The following is a 13,922-nucleotide window of genomic DNA, read 5'->3' on the forward strand; positions in this document are numbered from 1 at the left end:
TTCTGACCAGTTCAACCAACGTGAACTATTGGGGATATACATGGACACCTCATTCACACTAGTACTCAAATTCTCTGGTTAGGCAATTCTGATGAAGACAAGGAACAAGATGAAAACGTGAGGAATGGTATCAATTGCAATAAAATAATGGAGAAGAATGCAAGCAAATTTCTTCTTTGGGATGCCGAAATTAATCGGCTTACTGCAGTGCAGAGACTACTTTCCCAAAAGGCCACTCACATGAATACCAGGAATGAGGATAAGTATACCCCTCTTCATCGGGAAGCCTAGAGTGGACATATAGATATTGTCCATGAGTTGGTAGCTCAAGGCAGATATTCATGCAATAACTGTGAATGACTTGGCACCCCTGCATAGTACTTATATATGGAATAATACCAGAATGGATTCTTTCTTAATTCATCATGATCCAGATACCAATCCCCAAACTAATGGCATCTTGACGCCCTTGCATCTTGCTGCTGGGAATAGAAATAGCAAAGATATGTTCTATCTCCTTCTGTTGAACCATTGTATCAAACCGGGTCTGAAGAACAACTTGGAAGAAACTGCATTTGATATTGCCAAAAGGATAAGTATGTATCACTACCTCTTTGAAGTTGTGGAAAGCTGTACAAATTATTCTCTTATGTAGTAATGGTTTGGTTAAGTTTCTTAAATTTCAAAGGTGCCATTCCATCCTTTGTGTCCCTACAAAATATTTTGATAATAAAAAGCAACAGCAATATCTTAATTTAAAAATTCATGGATTCCATGGTATTCTTCCACGTGAATTGCCTCACTTTGATGTCAAAATGTATTCAAGAGTTGATTGTATGCATCTATAATGATTTCTGCAGAGCTTGTCATTTTTTTAAAATTTTAACTTATCTGTTGTATAGTATAGAAACTAAAGTTATTCCTGGTGCTTGTCTGAAAAAAAAAGTATATCTAGGTTTGTATAGAGTCCATAATCTATTTCATTATCTTCTAGATATAATACTTTGAAGTCTACATTGTTTTATAATATATAGATTCATTAATAAATGCGTCCTTTCAGATTACATTCCATATAAAAAATTCAAGTTTTGTAAAGGCTATGCTATGTAAGGGCCTTTCTAAGGTGAAGATTTAATACACTGATGTCAAACTAACCTTTAATTCTATGAATTACATGTATTGTTACACTTGTGTTTTTGTAATCAACTTTTTAATAACTGTTTGTCATTTCTTGCATTTGTAGAATGAAAAATATGGAATATTTCACGAATTATTGTATCATCCTTCTGCAAGTGCCATGTTAATCTCTGTATTGTTGTCATTTGGGTAGACCTGCTGCTGAAGCATGTAGTATCCTCTAAATTTAAGTAGTTAATGATGCAATCTTTATACAGGCATATATCCTTGGTTGCCTATTTGTAACAAGGAACCCTTATTGTCCCTAAAATGCTATTGATCTTATTTCTCTAAATTTCTGTGTATAGTGGGAAAAACTTACATTGTTTGGTCGATTACTCACATTTGCAATTTTTTGTCAATGACTATTTTGTCGTTTTCATTTTAAATTTGATCATATTTTGAAGCCTTTATAGCGAAATCCAAAGGTGATGGCTTTTCAAGTACTTACTTATCAACTGAGTTAACTTTGTGGAGCTAATGGATTAAAAGTAAGCCTTGCTTAAAAGCTACTTCTAAATTTCTGCAGCTTAAAATTTCCTAAATGAGGTCGCAGTGGTACAAATGTCTTCCTGAACCTTTACCCTTCTTCCATGTAGGAACAGACCAACCAGAACATCTTACCCTGACAGCATAGATTGTCTTACTGGAACAAAACTAATTTTAGTTACAAGGGTTCATAGAGAGATGAACACTTCAGACCGAATTGTTCAGAATAGAAGGTATTTTATCAAAATATAATTGTTTATTATACCTATCATTTCAAAAGTAGCTAAAGCCAAGAAGGTGAAAAAATTGTTCATATGCATGTTTACCTAATATCCTGGCCAGTCTACCATCCAACCAGGCAGGAACTTACACTACTGACTTTCTATCAACAAATATTTCCATAGCTCCTGGAGAAGTCCATATGTTTCTCCCGGATATTAGGACTTAATTTGGTAATGTTTTAATCAAAGTGTTTCCTCTTGCCTCTAGGCTGTAAATTTACAAATAGTAAGGTTCTATGTTTAATTCTACCAAAAACTGAGGTAGAGATAATGGAATAATACTTTAAAGCACAGTTGCCTTTGATACCCTAACCACAACAGAACAATGCATAACAATTTCTTATATTATATATACTTATATATTTTATATTTATATGTGCTGATCTTAAATTTCACGCAGTGAACCTTACTAGAATTAATTGATAATTTAACAAATAAATTGAAATTTACTCCCATAAATAGATTGGAACATAAATAATTAGGTTTAGAATATATATTAGTATATAAAAAGTATCAATGCAATGTCTTCGGTATAAACTTGTGATACCTTCTAACTGTTCTTGGTCTTCTGAATTCACATAATAAAAAAAAACAGTAAGTATTGTTTTCCTCTAATCTAGAAGATATTTTACACTGCTGCTGTATTTATTGTGTTAACTCGCTAGTCCCAAAGTGTTTTTCTACGTATTTCTGAAACATTCTTACTGATTACACCCAAATTTTGCTGATATGATGCCTAAAAACTATTATTCTTCTGCAGTACCCACGGGTCCAAGGATATCAGATCCCAGTTGCCTGCATCACTAGATAATATGGGCAAGACTTCTCACCTTGGCCCATGCAACATGCTAAGAGAAAGTAATTGAAGACCCATCTCAATTTCTCATTTCCTATAATATTTCAGTACTAAAATACCTCGCAGGAATTAGCAGTAAGCAATTGTGAAATGTAAGACAACTTAAAATGAAAGATGAGATCACAAAATATGAGAGAAAGTACTGTAGTTCAAACTTTCAATTTACAGATGCCCAGCCCATATGAGTGAACAAAATCACAAATGTCACAAGATTATTTTTAATACCCCACTCCTAATGATGAATAAAAGATTTCAGTCCAGCATAAGTAGGCCAAAAAATCCCTGGAATGATAGATCCATAATTGTTCTACCAAGGCTAGGAAAACTTGACTTAGAGGTCAAATATAATTTCGAAAAACATTAATTGAGAAGACCCTTAGAAATTCAAAACACTGGTACTTCAGTAAATCTTGGTTTTGTACTCTAAAAATGTTGTCATTCTCAAACCAATGATAACCTACATTTAATCTCTTGAAAGTATATTCCTTTTCAAATAAACTTTTAAAAATCATATTCACCAAAATAACACTTGACAGGTAGATGATAGTGACATTAAAAGTTTTTCAAGTGTAGGAATCAAGTTACAATAGTTGATTTATTTACCCAGCCCTAATGCCAAATAAGTTCAACCAGTCATTAATGGGTAGAAATAGTATCTCCCACCATTTGCGTTGGTCAGTAGGTGCCTTCCAGAAATGTGTTAAATAGATCAGCCTCCCATAATTCAAACCCAAATATTAGCTAATAAAGTAAATTTCATCACATAAGAAGGTACATTTTAAAAAGTCACTAGTAGTTGCCTTATCATTGTTGCCTTATCATATAATTTCCCTATCTGTCAAACAAAGTAAGAAATATGATTTTAAGTCTTGAATATGGGTACTGATCAGAGATATGACAAAGATAAAATCTGTCTTCTATTTCTATCATATTCCTCTACAGTAGTAAATTTAATTTTCTTCTTTTTCTAAAACTTATAGGTAGTAGAAAATATCATCCCATGTAAAATAAAATAATCACACACCATTGTACAAAGCCATTTATAAAAACTGGTAGTTAGGTATAAATTCTAAGTGATTTTTAAACTTTCTTGGTGACTAAAGATTAATCTTCCAAAAAGATGAGAATAAAATCATGTCTAGGTGCTTCACATCTCCAGTCTTGCAAATTGTTATTGCAGATGAATGAATTATGGAAATATAAGCTGACATCAGTTCAAGTATATGTGGGATTGAAACTCCATGGAATGTATATAAATCTTTCAAAGTATTAACAGACAGTTTAGCAGAATGACTATCAGGAAGTTGAAACCAGAAAGGAATAATAGTAAAGACATAAAATGAATGAAAAATGGAACAAGGGGCAAGTACAGCTAGAATACTCAATGTACAAATGTAATAAAGGAAGTGGTGAATCTGAAATAAATCTTGGAGAAAGGGTTGGTTGAGAATGATAAAAAGTGACTCTGATCCAGAAGCATTGGACAATTAGTTGGACATATTTAATTGTAACACACTTGCACAACCTTTTGAAATTCAGTTAAAAACACAACTACAAACAAAAACACACAAAAATCACAACCAACAGCAATCTTTAGAGAGTATGTATATGAGCTCACAAAATTTTAAACAGTTAATGAAGCGCTGTCATGGGAGAAGCAAACAAACTGTTGAAAGAGGGCAGTTTGGTGTAAGGGAGAATTTTGAACACATTTAAATAGATTGTCAAAGGTTATATATCACCTACATCTACTGCAAATATTTTCTTCTGTGAGTATTCTTTTTTGGGGGGGTGTCCGGTCATGGGGCCTGAACTCTGGGCTGGGCGCTGTCCCTCAGCTCTTCAGCTCAAAGCTAGCGCTCTACCACTTGAGCCATAGCTCCACTTCCGGCCATTTTCTTTTTGCTTATGTGATGCTGAGGAATCGAACCCAGGGCCTCAGGCATGCAAGGCAAGCGCTCTACCACTGAGCCACTTTCCCAGCCCCCATTCTTTGAGTATTCTTTGTCTGAACTGGTTACTCCAGTCCTGAGGTACACTTTATAGTTTGTGGAGATAGAATGGAAGAAACAAGAACAAGAACGCATTACACCACTGGAGAGAATACAGTCCTCTATGGTTTCTCTCATCTTTCTTCACTACTCTTTTCTCATACTTTTAATAAAGTCAAGTGATTTTGAATTACATCTTTCCTTCTTTTTCAGAGAATTACTGTTTGGTAATTAAATGTCAATTCACAAATTTTGATGTCTTTTTTTAAAAAGAACTTTGAATTTAAATTCCACTACAACCTTGTTTCACACAGTGAGAATATATTTCCTGGGTAAGGACAATTCTCAAGGGAACCTACAGGATTCACAGCAAGGTTTGTGAGGCTTGTTTGTTTAGTGTGAAAATGAGTCATATTCACCCATATTGCTAGCTCTCAGCTAAGTCTCCACGGATTTCTTTGCATGAAAGCTTATTTTCCCAGACAATTTTAAATTGTCTTAATAGTCTAAGTTGTTAAAACGTTTGAACAATTAAAATTTACCTGTCATAAATTTTAAAACTCTTTTGAAATTCTTTTATCAGAATCGTGAATTCACCTATCTTAATCCTGCCTTCACCATCAAAAACAGTTAACGTGTTGTTTTCATGATATAGTGTCCATGGAACTATTTTCCAGTGCCTTTGTTATGCATATATATGACCATATAAGCTGATGCTGAGCAAAATGAACTCCAAGATATGGAAACAGAAATATTTATTTGCGGTTGTTGGTTTTTATGTACTATGTGATTTCTATTTCTTTTGAGATTTTCCCCTATGGTTTATCCCCTGCTGTGTTTGATTTTGGTACCATGTGTATTGTGTATACATTTACCTTAATTAGGTAAGGGAACAGGAACAAAAAAATGGTGAGGCAAAGAACAAAGAGCAAACCAATGCAATAGCAATTCTCACAAGACAATAAGTTGGAAATGTACATTAAAACTTTTGAGGGGCATAGGGGTGAAGGAAAAACTGTGAGAAAAATGAGAGAGGGGATAACAAGTTTGAAAAGTTATGCATTCAGTACCTTACAATTGCTGTAACCCCAGTGAACATTAAAATTTCACATTAAAATTAAATTTAAAAAATAAGCTGATGAAATAAAATTTCACTGCTTTGGTATAGTAAATATTATTCTGCATGTAGTAACTTTTAAAAAATCAGTATTATTTGGCATCTAATTTGAATTAATTACCTCTTCTTTTTCAGAGGGTCATCAACTGGAATGATATCCAACTAGACATTTTTTTCACAATATACTTGCCAGTATTTTGAAAATAGAATAAATTTAGTACTTTCTTATATTAAAAGAGAAAACAGTTTAATTCTATGGAAACCCATAACTTCTAAAAGTAAATAAGTTGTTAAGAGGACAGAATGTATGTGGTCTTCAAAATTCCTATGACTAATAACTACTCATTTTCAAATTCTGAACATTCCATACCTGAGAGATTCAAAATATACCTGTTTGCATGTTATGTAATTCTGCAATAGATGCATTTTCCAATTGGGTGTTACGGACTGAGAAGTGAACAGAAAAAGAGCCACATTCTGATTTGGGATAAAACTATGAAGCATGTTATAATTAATTCTTCAAGAGTAAGCAGTTGTTTATCAGATTAAGCTATTATTTCATGACCATCAATCACAAGATTTATGCCATAAAGTCATCCTAGCCCACCAGTTTCCAACTTGTAGGGTGCACCTCAAAATTCCCTTAATTCACATCAAGAATAGCTTATCTCCATTGTGAAAATACACTGCACCTCTGCTAATGTGATGCCCTCCGTGTTCTGGAAAGAACACCACAATAAACTGGGTTGCATCATTTTTCCTCCACTGGTATTCTTGCAAATATTATTTATATTTATACTTTTTAACTATCATAGATAATCAGGATTCTAAGATTGAAAGATTACAGTTCAAAGCCTGTGAAGACTCAGGGTCTATGTTGAAGGGGTAGAATGATGCAGGCTCCGGCCTCAGGATTATCTGAGGACTGTGTTTGAGTATTAGGAAAACTCTTGGTATGCCGGGCTAGAGAGGGAAAATGTTCTCTCTCCCTATCTCAAAACACATGTCACAGACTCCTGGGAGCTGATGAAGGAGCTCTTCTGCTTGCTTAATCATAGTTGAACAGCTGGTCAAGCATTTTCCTGAGATTGGAGAAGTGGTTTGAGCTTGCTCTAAAATAGTTTAGATAATAATATACCAAGACAGGGCTGGGAAGGTGCTCAGTGGTAGAGCGCTTGCCTTGCATGCATGAGGCCCTGAGTTCGATTCCTCAGCACCACATAAGCAAAAAGAAAAAAGCCGGGAGTGGTGATGTTGCTCAAGTGGTAGAGCTCTAGCATTGACCTGAATTGCTGAGGGACAGCACCCAGGCCCAGAGTTAAGGACCCATGACTGGACCCCCCCAAAATAATAATATACCAAGGCATTGTCTCATAGGTCAAGTAAAAATATTTCTGTTGAAATTTTTGTGTCAATGTCTTCTTACCAAATCTTGGCAAAGATCATGCTTGCTTGTCTTTAAATACCCACTAACAATAAAGCATAGCATGCACTGGCAATTGCTGTTTGCACTATGCATCCCCTGTGTCCTGGGGATTTCGTTACCCTTACGCAGGAACCCCAAGGCACTAGACAATACAATTGGCACCCAAACAGCGACCCTTCATTGTTGAATTCAGGAAGGGATATTCAGGTAAGTACTTTTAATGACAGGGTGATGGGACAAGTTAAATCTACTCCGTACTTACATATGCTTAAACATTTCCTTGCTGCTTATGGTCTAAATATTTCTTCTTCTGACATAGAAATATGTATTAATGTAGTTAGGGAATGTAATCCTTGGTTCGCCGATGAAGGAATATTAGATGTTGATAATTGGAAACGAGTAAAGAATAACATAGAAAGAGCTATTCGAGAAGGGGAAAAGATTCCTATTAGATTTTGGGTCATTTGGGCTATTTTACGTACCCTTTTTAAAGCTTAGAATGAGGAAAGATTAATAGCAGACTTAAAGAAAGAGGCCACCCTTTCTATTGTAGATTTACAATTGGACTCTGAGGTTAAGGACGGAATTGATAAGGATGCATTGCCATTAACAGAGAAAAAACAAGAAGTAAAAAAAAGGCTGAAAGGAACAAACTGAAAGTGTAAATAAAATGTCTGAGCAAATGGAATTGATTTAATCAAAATTACAACATATGTAGTGGGAAATTAGCAGAGTGAAAGGAGAACCTGAGAAAGTGAAAGTAAAGCAGCCTTCGGCTCCTTCACTGGCCGATGCAATTTTTACAGCATCATTCCCTCACAAAACAGAAGGCTCAGACAGTGAGTTTGATGATGAAATGCCTATATTTCTCTTATCCTGTAATTCAACCACCCCCTAGGAATGGTGTATCTCAACCAGCCAGATATGAAGGTGCTGCTGTTGATGATATTGGTAAACTTAAGAAGGCAGTGATGTTGTATGGTCCTTGTAAGGTCCGCTCCAGGATGGCGAGCAGACTCCACCCTCCTCCCAGCAAAGTCTCCACCCAGTACCTGCGTTACCTAGGCAACTGCTATACCTGGAAGAGGTCACATCTGCATCCCCTGAGGTCACATCTGAATTTGGTGTGGCCACACCTTTCTCTGCCCATACCCTACATAAGGCCTAGCCCAGGCCCAGAGGCACTCTCTTGCTGCTCTTTTCTAGCTCTCTCTGCTCTCTGCTCTTTTCTAGCTCTCCCACTGTTCTTTTCTAGCTCTCTGTTCTCTCTCTCTGCTCTCTCACTGTTCTTTTACCCTAGATAAGGCCTAGCCCAGGCCCAGTGGCACTCTCTCCCTGCTCTTTTCTAGCTCTCTCTGCTCTCTGCTCTTTTCTAGCTCTCCCACTGTTCTTTTCTAGCTCTCTGTTTTCTCTCTATGCTCTCTCACTGTTCTTTTCTAGCTCTCTGTTCTCTCTCTCTGCTCTCTCAGTTCTTTTCTAGCTCTCTCTGCTCTCTCTCTGCTCTCTTGCTGCTCTTTTCTAGCTCTCTGCTCTCTCACAGCTCTTTTCTAGCTCTCTGTTCTCTTGCTGCTCTTTTCTAGCTCTCTCTCTTCTCTTTCTTTCCTCTCTCTCTTTCCCTTCTCTTTGCCAGCTCTCTCTTTCCTAGGCCTTTCCCAGCCGTGTGGAATGCCTACCTTGCCTGGTCCCAGCAGGTATACTCAATAAACCTACCCCTTACCTGAATACCATGTGAGTGGTGTTGATCTTACTCGGCTACCGCTTTTTAAAAACCTAACATAAATGGTGCCGTGACTCAGATAAAGGGCTTAAAGTCAGGATAGCTGGGATTTCTCTCAGGATTTTTTTCCCTTTTTTTTCTTTTTTTTTTTTTTTTTTTTTTTTTTACCTTTTTGCTCTGAGGAATACCCACAGTTCTGATGGCCTTTTGCGAACCCATCTGTCTGTTGCAGACACAGTGCATCGATACCATTGCTCGCCTTCACATCCACGTCCACACCACTTCTCTACTCTGGTGAGTGACGCTACTCTATGGTTCTCTGTTGCTCTCTCTAGAGGGCTCTGGGGGAAGTCGGGACGCAGCTTCTGCCTGGTCAGCTCTCCTTCACTCACCAGACTGACTCTCTCCTACTCATTTAATAGGGTGCTGCGAATCATGTCTGAGCCATGAAACCCCTTTGAAATGTCTCCTGCACTCCCTGGAAAATCAGAGCACCTCATTTTTATGCCATTCTCAGATGTAGACAGTTTTTGCTACTGCAATGGTAAATGGTCAGAATTCTGTTTGTTTTCGGGCTCTCTTTGCTCTCTCTCTGCCATTCATGGCCAACTTTCCCTATCTCTCCCTTTCTTTTTTCTACATTTTGGCTTGTGCCCTGAAGAGTGCAACGCTGGCTGGGTCCCAGGGACCCCCTCTAGGTTCTCTCTCAAAGGCTAGCCAATTGTAGTCTTGGTCTATTTGTTCAAATTGTCTTTGCCTTTTTTTTTTTTTTCAGAAATTCGCCATCTTGAGTTCGCCATCGTGGCCACATGGTGGCTTAAGGGTTTGGCCCCATCTGACCCTTAACCTTCCACCAAACTTACTACTCCATCCGGCTATTCTAAGGTGCCTTGCTAACAATTGGCTCTTTTCACAGGCCATGGTAACTGAGGCCCAAACGTGATGTGCTTTGTTAGCAAATAGGTCTAAACATTGTTGTCAAAATTTTAGGTTTTGAGTTTTGCCTTTTTTGTTTTGTGTTCTGTATTCTACTGACTACATGGTTCTAAAATATTGGGCATATCTGTGCTAAAATTCTCATCACATCAAATGAGTTTTGTCATTTCAGAATATTTGTTGGCAATTCTTGATAAGCCTTTTTGCTTTGCGTTGTGTATTCTACTGACTACATGGTTCTAAAATACTTGGCATATCTGTGCTGAAATTCTCATGACATCTAATGAGTTTTGTCATTTCAGAATATTTGTCGGTCAATTCTTGATAAGAACCAGGTAAGCTCTACTTATTCTACTTGATCTCCTTGTTGCTTTAATTGGAAATAATAAAGGGCTTTTGTGGCAAAGATTGCAGTTCAAAGGCAGCCCAGGCTGAAAAATCCCTAAGACTCCATCTCCCAAATAACCTGCAAAGAGCACAGCTGGAAGCATGGCTCAAGACTATCTCTAAGCAGCCAAAAAATAGCAATTGTAACTCAAAGTGGTAGAGCAGTATCATTGAGCAGAAGTGCTCAGGGACTGTGGCCAGGCCTTGAGTTCAAACCTCCTTGAATACCAACTGGGACAAGCCATCCCAGCAATGAGCACCTAGACTCAGCCAGTCTGGGGAACAAGGGAACATGGAGAGGAGTAAGAGGATATGTCACATCAGGTACTTTGTTCCTGCCCTTTCAAAATTAACCAGAGCCGGGAGGTCAGGGGAAGTAAGAAGCCTGCCCATCCAATGTCTATACCTGTCTACCTATTAATGGAACAGGAATTTATATTCTTTCCTTTGTCACCTGACTTCGCTACCTAGTCGCCAGATGTCAGAAGTAGCTAGGGACATTTCTACAACATTTTCAGCCCCAAGTCATTCCTCTTGACATTTATTTGCTCTCTAGTATTTTTTTCCAGCCCCTCAATGATCATGAGACTTCTCCAGACTTCATCTAAGGACTCACGCCACCAAGGGACAGCTGCTGTTCACTGCCTTCTCTGGGAGGGGACCAAATTCCAGCCTTTTATCCCTATTGTTGATGCCTCCTTGTCAGCAGGAAGTAGCCAGAGAGAATCCATGCCCTATTTTATGATTATTAAAAGGCTAGAATGTAAGGTCTGATCCAGGATGGCAAGCAGACTCCACTCTCCTCACAGCAAAGTCTCCACCCAGTACCTGCTTTACCTAGGCAACTGGGACACCTGGAAGAGGTCACATCTGCATCCCCTGCGGTCACATCTGAATTTGATGTGGCCACACCTTTCTCTGCCCCTACCCTAGATAAGGCCTGGCCCAGGCCCAGAGGCACTCTCTTGCTGCTCTTTTCTAGCTCTCTATGCTCTCTGCTCTTTTCTAGCTCTCTTAATGTTCTTTTCTAGCTCTCTGCTTTCTCACTGTTCTTTTCTAGCTCTCTGCTCTCTCTCTCTCTGCTCTTTTGCTGCTCTTTTCTAGCTCTCTGCTCTCTCGTAGCTCTTTTCTAGCTCTCTCTCTTCTCTCTCTTTCTTTTCTCTTTCCCAGCTCTCCTTTTCCTAGGCCTTTCCCAGACACATGGAGTGCTAACCTTTCCTGGACCCAGCAGGTCTACTGAATAAACCTACCCCTTACCTGAATACCACGTGTGTGGTGCTGTTCTTACTCGGCTACCTCTTTTTAAAAACCTAGCAGTCCTCAGTCTCATTATGTTAAGAAATTGTATAATGGGCTTGCCTGACATTACAATAATTTTGTTCCAGAGGATTGGAAGATGCTTTGTAGAGCCTTGTTTAAGAAACTGAAATACCTACAATGGCAAATGTGGTTTATTGAGTTATGTACAAAAAGGGCTAGACAAAATGCACAGAGCAGTAATCCACGCCTGCAGATGTTCATATGCAAGTGAACTCTCCTGAAGAGATCCATGAGGAGTTAAGAGACATAGGTATTGAGGCATGGGAAAGGATTCGATCAGAAGGAGAGCATTATGGCTTTGGACTAAAGTAATTCAAAAACCTAATAAACCCTATGTTGAATTTTTATCACGATTGAAATTGACCTTGGAATGTACTGTTGTGGGAGAGGCTGCAGGGCAACAACTGCTGCACATGTTGGCTTATGAGAATGCTAAGAAGGACTGTAGATGAGCCCTATTGCCTATTAAAGAATCTGGGGATGTGACTACATATTTAAGGGCCTGCAAAGACATTACATCTGAATCCAGGTGTATACAGGAGTTTGTTGAAGCTATGGCCACTACCTAGCATGCTTTGCAAACAAAATCCTGTAATCTAAAGTGTTTTGGATATGGTCAAATGGGACATATAAAGAAAAAAAATTTAAAAGGCTACTGATGTTAACAAGGGAGGACCGGGAATTTGCCCTAAACGTAAAAAAGGGAAGCACTGGGCAAGGGACTGTAGATCAAAAATAGACAATAATGGAATTCCTATAAAAGATGTTCACCCTATGCAAGAAAACTCTCCATCGGGCCAGCCCTGGGGCCCAAGATTAATAAGCGAGGGCAGCCAATCATCTTTTCCCTTGTCCCTGCCACAGCCCACAGTGCCGCAGTGGACATACCAGCCTTAAAAGATTTTATTTTGAAAGGTGATGATAAGCCACAAAAAATTCCTACCAGAATTTGTGGACCTTTACCTGAAGGAATATTTGGCCTAATGACTGGTAGATCCAGTCTTAATGCAAAAGGAGTTTTAGTGTATTTATTGATGTATAGTATATTTAGTATATTTCGTATATTTATTGATGCTGACTCTATTGGGAAATAAAAAATTTAATGTCAGCTGCTACAGATATTTCCTTTAAAAATGGAGAAAGAATTGCTCAAATCTTGTTATTACCATATATATCTATTGGAAAGTCATTTACACCCCACATTGGGGGATTTGGAAGTACCAACCAACAAAATGTGTTTTGGACTACTCATATTACTAAAACGCAGCCTAAGATTAAGATTAATATTCAGGAAAAGATATTGACAGGACTAATAGATACTGGCTCATATATTACAATTATTAACACTCATGAATGGCCGAATCATTTATTATATAAAATAATCCCCTGTAATATTAAAGGAGTTAGCAATACTCCTGTAAATTTTATAGGACAAACAGTGTCATATGTTACTATAACCTCAGAAGACGGACAGAGAGCTGTCCTTAAAACTTATATTATGGAAGTTCCATTTAACATAATTGGTAGAGATGTACTGGAACAATGGGGAGCGCATATTCAATTTTAACATTTTTAGATGGAGCCCATAAAGATATTATGGAAATTTGAGGAACTTCTTTGGAATGAACAATGTCCTTTATCTAAAGAAAAATTAGAAGCATTTCATCAATTAGTTGAAAAACAGTTAACCAAAGGACATATTGAGCCGTCTATTTCACCATGGAATTCTCCAATATTTGTTATTAAAAAGAAGTCAGGGAAATGAAGATGCGGACTGATTTACGAGGAGGTAAGGCATCCATGTACCATATGGAGGTTTTACAACCTGGTATACCGTCTCCTGCCATGCTTCCTAAAAATTGGCCAATAATAGTAATAGATTTACAAGATTGCTTTTTGACCATTCCTGTACATGTAAAAGATTGTAAAAGATTTGCCTTTTCTTTACCATCAAGCCCCTCATCAGTGCTTCCAATAGAAGGTGTTGCCCCAACGAATGATGAATTCTCCAATTATTTGTCAGATGTATATTGATAAGGCCTTAAAATCTGTTAGACAAAAATGGCCTCACATTTATATTTTTCATTATATGGATGATAATCATTTGCAGGACCAAATATGACAGAATTAGAATTGGTGTTACAGTGTTTACCCTCTATATTTAAAGATTTTGGATTAATAATAGCACCTGAAAAAATACAAAAAGATACGGTGGTAAAATATTTA

At 37.6% G+C, this 13,922-nt stretch overlaps 1 pseudogene; it reads right to left on the reverse strand.

Moving 5' to 3' along the window:
- Positions 1 to 1,247: 1,247 nt before the first annotated feature.
- LOC138811978 (U6 spliceosomal RNA) lies at positions 1,248 to 1,347 on the reverse strand (annotated as a pseudogene).
- Positions 1,348 to 13,922: the final 12,575 nt, after the last annotated feature.

Source organism: Dipodomys merriami, unplaced genomic scaffold, assembly GCF_024711535.1.
Source record: "Dipodomys merriami isolate MVZ:Mamm:240054 unplaced genomic scaffold, mDipMer1.0.p SCAF_553, whole genome shotgun sequence".
NCBI classification, from domain to species: Eukaryota; Metazoa; Chordata; class Mammalia; order Rodentia; family Heteromyidae; genus Dipodomys; species Dipodomys merriami.